At 36.8% G+C, this 7,085-nt stretch overlaps 1 pseudogene; it reads right to left on the reverse strand.

Moving 5' to 3' along the window:
- Positions 1–5,814: 5,814 nt before the first annotated feature.
- Positions 5,815–6,742, reverse strand: LOC100612695 (olfactory receptor 4C13-like; annotated as a pseudogene).
- Positions 6,743–7,085: the final 343 nt, after the last annotated feature.

Genomic DNA, 7,085 nt, shown 5'->3' on the forward strand with positions numbered 1-7,085 from the left:
CCTTATTGCACTGGTTAGATTCTCCAGCACAATGTGGAACAGATGTAATTATAATGGATAGTTTTGCATTGTTTCTGACTCCCAGAGAAAGTTTTTAGTATTTCCTCATTAAGTAAATGTTGGCTGTATGGTGTTTGTTAATACGCTTTATCCTACTGAGGAAGTTCTATTCCTAGTTTTCTTAAACATTTTAAAAAACATGAATGTATGTTAAATCTTATCAAGCTTTTTCTCTATTTATTGAATTGATCATATATTTTTTCTACTTAATTTTGTTCATGCAGTGAATTACATGAATTGATTTTTTTTTGAGACAGGGTCTCACTCAGTTGCCCAGGCTGGAGTGCAGTGACACAGTCACCAATCACTGCAGCCTTAAATTCCTGGGCTCAAGCGATCCTCCCACCTCAGCCTACCAAGTAGCTGGAACTATGGTACATGCCACCACACCCGGCTAATTAAAAATTTTTTTTTGTATAGATGGGGGTCTCAATATTTTGCCCCAGCTGGTCTTGAACTCCTGAGATCAAGCGATCTGCCCACCTCAGCCTCCCAAAGTGCTGGGATTACAGTGTGAGCAATTGCATGTGGCCATGAATTGATTTTGAATGTGAAATCAACATTTTCATTCCTGGGACAAAACTTACTTGCTCATGATACATTATTATTTTTATATATGGCTGTATTTTATTTGCTAAATATTGGGTTTAGAATTTTTGTGTCTGTGTTAATGAGAGATATTTATCTGATATTTTTTCTTGTAATGCCCTTTTTCATTTTCTCTAATCCCTGAAAATGTTGATATAAAATTGGTAGTATTTTTAAAAAGTGATATGTAGAATTCACTGATAAAGCTACATGGGATGTAATCTTGTTATTTTTGGGAGAAGTCAGGGGAAAATTTTTCAAGAGCGAATTTAGCACATGTATGTTATTCAGGTTTTGCTTGTCTGTGTGTGCGTGTGTGTTTAGAAAGTTGTGTTTTTCCAAAGAAATGATAAATGTCTGAGATAATAGATATGCTAATTACCATGAATTAATCACTATACATTATGTGTATCAAAATGTCACTATTTACCCCATAAATATGTACAATTATTATTTTTCAATAAAAATTAAAAGTTGCTTAGTACAAATATTTTAAATTTGCATTTCTCTGGTTACTAATGAAGTTGAAAGTTTTTTCATACTAACGAAGTTGAAAGTTTTTCAAGAATGACCATTCATTCTTCTTCTTTTGGAAATTGTTCTTGTCCTTTGCCCATTTTGTAGCTGAATGATTTCTAATTAACTTGTAAGACTCTTTGCATATGGAGGATGCATACATTTTCTTTATTCAATCGAAATATTGTTTTTACAGACATTTTTGAATGACAAAAAATAGAACGCTGTGTTTTTCAAAGCAGAGGTCCATTTCTTTTTAACTGGCAAGGACATTAGCAAAATTCATTTGTAATGTCTTTTTATTATCTTGTTAAGATCTGTAGAATCTACAGCATAGCCTTTTCATTGCTGATTCTCATAATTTGTTTTTTTCCTTATATTTTAAAACCGATTTTGCTAAGGACATTAGTTTTATTAATTTTTACACAAAACCAACCCTTGTCCTTATGTATTTTCCCTATTTTTAAATTAATTTTATCTCAAGTATATCTGTCTTCTACTTACTATTCATATTATACCATGTTTTGTGCATTTATTTTGCTCTACTATTTCTAGCTTCTGGAGATGAAAGCTTAGTTCATTTCCTTTAATCTTTTTTATTTTCTAATACTTGCATTTAAAGTTATATATTTCTCTCTGAGCAATTCTTTAGCTGCATCTAGTTTTTTTTGTTTTTACTGTCTTTCAGTTAAAATTCATTAAAAATTTTTCATTGGCACTTCTTTAATATATGAATAATTTAGAATTGTGTTGCTTGATTTATAAATAATTGGGGGATGTTTAGTTATATTTTTGTTATAAATTTTTAGTTGAAGCCTACTATTATGAGATATGTGTTCTGTATGGTTTAGTCCTTTGAAATGTATTGCATCTTGTACCGTGGCCCAGTGTATTTTCAATTGTGGTGTACGTTCCATGAGCACTTAGAGATAAACAGAATAATCCTACATTTGTTTTCTCTTTCCCCACTCCCTTCAGCTAACCTGACTGAAACTGTGTGATAAACTCAAGACTTTTTAGGGAAGAACATTGCTTTATTTGCATTCAAATCAAGTTTTCTTGATTTGTTCTGAAGTTAACGTTTATCGTCTTCTGGGAGTGAGTTCAGATGCCATCTGCAACACCACAGCTTAACCTTTCACATTTGAGTTTAAACTCGAGTCTAGTTACAGGTCTAGAAGCAAAGAGGGATGATGAAGATGGGTCTTGAGGGAAATCAACATTGTTTTGCTGGGAAACTGCTTCAGGGAAGGACATATAATTTCCTCAGGCAACGCAAGGTTAAACCTTCCGTAGGGGTTAAGAGGTTTCTTCCGCTAAGGGTGAAGGAAAGGTTCTACTCGAGGTGGGGAGGCCTCTTCAGCTGGCAAAGCAGGCTTATCTTTTCTCTGTTCCATCTTCTCAGTATCCTCCTTCTGAAGCAGAAACATAGTTTCATCCATGACTCTTTTCTCTCTAATCTTCATCCTATATCAAGTTATTTTCCTCAAAATTCATTAATGTATCTTAAACTGTCTCTATTACTGTGTGTTAGTTTGGGTTTCTTAGATACATATCTGAAATTGAGAATTTTTACAAAAGTGACTTATAAGGAGAAGGGGTTAAGGGAAGCTAACTGTGGTAGAGGGAAGAAAGGACATGATCTCAACTGGAGTCTGGCTTCAGATGTGGTCTCAGTTGAAGTCTGCCTCAATTGAGTCTGGAGCCGTTGAAGCTCTGGAGGATACATTGTATTATACAACAACCTTTTAAACTTTCATGTCTGTTAGTCATTGGCCACTGCTGGGCCCTGACGGTGGGCATAATCTTCTGGGTGTGGCACCTCCTATTTTCTGTGGTGTAATTATCCAGGGAAGGGTGGGGCTGTGAGCTGTTAGCAGCCCAGACACAGCAGGTGGGGCATGAGTTCACTTACCAGGCAAAGGGCATTTGAGCTGGATGCAACAGTGTCCCTAAAACTCGGTGTCTCTTGGGAGTCACCAAAGTTCAGACTCCCATTTATTCACACCTAAATCATTATAATTACCTCCTAGCTGCTCTTCTCTTGGGAGGCTTGACCCTTCAATCCATTTTCCATACTGTAGCTAGAGTTATCATTCCCAAAACAAATCCAGCTACATTTCTTGCTAGTTTAAAAGTACTTTCACTATTTTCTCCATGGTACTTAGCATTTAGTTTTAACACAATTATGAGACCCTTTTTGATCTTACCAAGATCCTACTTTCCAGCTTCATGTCTTGTATCTTGCCTTTTACAATCTCAGTGTCCTACACCGGTGCACAGTAGGGGTTCAATAAATAATTGTTGAATGAATAGATAAATTGATAATTACAGTCATAATGAATTGTTTGGGTTTCCTGCTTCCTCTTTCTCATCTTCTGGCCTTTGTTACCTATTCCATCTCATAGATGCACTCTTAGCTCAACCTTATGCCTACTTATTCTGCTGACCCCTTTTCTGCCTTTGGCTTCTGTTTTTTTTTTTTCTTTTTTGAGACAGAGTCTTGCTCCATCAGCCAGGCTGGAGTGCAGTGGCTAGATCTTGGTTCACTGCAACCTCTGCCTCCTGGGTTCAAGTGATTCTTCTGCCTCAGCCTCCCAAGTAGTTGGGACTACAGACATGCGCCATCACGCCCAGCTAATTTTTGTATTTTTAGTAGAGACAGGGTTTCACTATGTTGGCCAGGCTGATCTTGAACTCCTGACCTCAAGTAATCCACCCTCTTTGGCCTCCCAAAGTGCTGCGATTACAGGCATGAGCCACTGTGCCTGGTCAGCTTCTGTTTTTGATGTCTTTTCATCTAGGCATCCTTTTTAGATCTCCTAGGTCTTTGTTGTGTGTCCTTCTAACATGCTTTCACAGCACTCTGTAATTCCATGATCTTACTATTTATAGTATTATGTTGTAATTCTAACTTTTGTGAAAAGAGGACCTTGGTTTCTCTTTATTCACCACTAAGCCCCAGGAACTATCAATGTGCCTGATACATTCCTGGAGATAAAAAGTATTTGTTGATTAAGGAATAAAGAATGCAAGGAATAAGTGGAATACAGTTATCCTGAAATTGCTTTGTATGTAGCTATATAATTTGAAAAACAGCTTTTAGACTGTTTTTCAGTCTAAGTGTGATTGTGGCTCACACCTACAATCCAGCACTTTGGGAGGCTGAGGTGGGCAGATCACGAGGTCAGGAGATCGAGACCATCCTGGCCAACATGGTGAAATCCCATCTCTACTAGCCAGGCATAGTGGCAGGTGCCTGTAGTCCTAGCTACTTGGGAGGCTGAGACAGGAGAATCACTTGAACCTGGGAGGCAGAGGTTGCAGTGAGCCAAGGTCGCGCCACTGTACTCCAGCCTGACAACAGAGAGAGACTCCATCTCAAAAACAAAATACAAACAAAACAGCTTTTAATATGAAAATGTTACCAAAAAGCAAACTGATTGATAGAAAAATATAAACAGCCCATATACATAAGATAATAAAATTTTACTGGGGGTAGGAAAAATATCAAGATAAACTACATGTTCATATGCTGAGAATGCAGTTTCAATTTCTTTCTCATTGTTTCAATAAGAGTGAAAAAATGTGGTTTCTCTATGAGGTCCAACCAGAATTCTTAGTCTGAAGGTAGAAAATACTTTCCTAGCCTCCACTACTACTTTTGCTTTATATTTTATTGAATTTATTCATTTTCATTAATCCTTTTATTCATTGATTCTGTTTATGGTATACCAGACATGGTACCTTGTAGGAACTATTGTTATCTATCGGGCAAGTACTTTATGGAGTATAACTGTATATTTAACAAATAGAAATTTCTCCTTGATATCAAAACATCTTCTTTATTTGAACCATCACTCTTTCTGGTCGATTATCAGTACAAAAAGGGTAACATGAGTAATACAAAATGGTTCTGAAGCCTACAAGGACATTTGGAATCATGGCATAAACTTCATTGTTTACCCATCAGATGCTAAATAGTTCTTTGCTTTTATAGCCCTGAAGTAGTTAGATAGCATAATATTTCAGAAAACAAAGGCCATTAATTTTGATATATAGAAACACAAGAATTATTAATGAAAAAGTTATATTTTTAATGAACTAACATATACAATGTGTCCAGCATAGTCCTTGTCTCAATAAATGATAGCTGTTATAATGATCTGATCTTTCTGGAAGGGTATCATGGTAGTTAAGCATATGGTTTGGGAAATCAGTGAGATTCTGATTACTGTCTATTTTATACTTCTATTTTGACACTGTCCCCTTCTCTCAGTTTCCTCTTTGGTAAATGGGGATAAGAATAATGCCTCCCTCAGTTTGTTATGGACATTATTACTTAATATAGATATATTTATTTTATTACTTATTTTACATTTATTAGAAGGAAGGCCTATGAGTTTCATATATATGGATGAAGCTAGTGAAACTAAGCCCCAAATTGGTAGAATTTTCCCTGTTTGTGAGAATGATACACGGTTAGGTTTTCTCCTTTTTCTTGAACCCATTTTGACTCCCCTCAAGGCATCATCTATGGATCACAGTGGTTAATTATTTTATTTATCCAATAAGTATTCCTTGCTGACATTACCCAAAATGTCCTTTTGACCCTTGCCTCAGTTGAATCATGTTGGGCTCCAGTCACATTTATTTGACACTTGAAATAGCTTTCCTACTACACAATTTCCTAATGGCATTTTTCATCTGAGCATTCCTCAAGGTGTAGATTAAGGGGTTTAACATAGGAGCTATCATAGTGTAGAATACAGCAACTGCTTTATCAATGGGTAAAGTAGCTGGAGGTCTCATGTACACAAATATGCAGGGTATAAAGAATAAGATGACAACTGTGATGTGGGAGACACAGGTGGAGAGGGCTTTGCGCCTTGCCTCTAAACTGTGGGTCCTTAAGGAGTACAGTATGACCACATAGGAGACCAGGAGCAAGAGAAAGTTTAACAGGCATATGAACCCACTGTTGGCAGCAACGAAGAGTCCTAGAGTGTGGGTATTAGTGCAGGCAAGATTGAGCAAAGGGTTGAGATCACACATAAAGTGATCTATGACATTAGGACCACAGAAAGGTAATTGGAAGATGAAGAGGATCTGTATGGTTGCATGAAGAAAGCCTCCTACCCATGACACTCCCACTAGCAGGCTACAAACATGCTGCTTCATGATGGTGGTATAGTGCAAGGGCTTGCAGATGACCACGTAGCGGTCATAGGCCATTACAGTAAGTAGGATGACCTCAACACCTCCGAAAAAATGTTCTCCAAAGACTTGAGTCATACATCCATTGAGTAAGATAGTCTTGTTTTCATAGAGTGAATCTGTGATCAGCTTAGGGGCATTGACGGAGGAATAGCAGGCATCAATAAAGGACAGATAGGCCAGGAAAAAGTACATGGGGGACCTCAATGATGGGCTGGCAGTGACGGTGACCACAATGAGCACATTTCCTATCATGGTGGTGATGTAGATGACAAAACACAACAAATATGATTTTCTGCATTTTTGAATTCTCTATAAGCCCCAGTAGAATAAACTCTGTCACATTGTTTCTATTCACCATGTATTTCAAATGGTGGTTAATTACAATACCTGAAAAAGAAAACAATTTTTATTGATACATCTTTAAATTTGTTAAACTTCTCCATTGTAATATGTAATATAATAAATTCTTGGATTATACTGGGTTGTGATTTGAGGATTTTTTCTGAGACAGGAAAAAATTTTGGGTTTTGGAGGTTTACTCAAATTGCCTCCCTGGTGAAGACTGTGCTAAGAGTTTTGACATGAGAAACTTTTGTAGCACACAGGGAGGAGACCATCTGTGAACACTTTATCATCTGAAACAACTAAAAGTTGAATGATTCACACATAGTGGCAACTAAGCCTGAAAAGACTATAGAATA

Source organism: Pan troglodytes, chromosome 9 (genome assembly GCF_028858775.2).
Source record: "Pan troglodytes isolate AG18354 chromosome 9, NHGRI_mPanTro3-v2.0_pri, whole genome shotgun sequence".
NCBI classification, from domain to species: Eukaryota; Metazoa; Chordata; class Mammalia; order Primates; family Hominidae; genus Pan; species Pan troglodytes.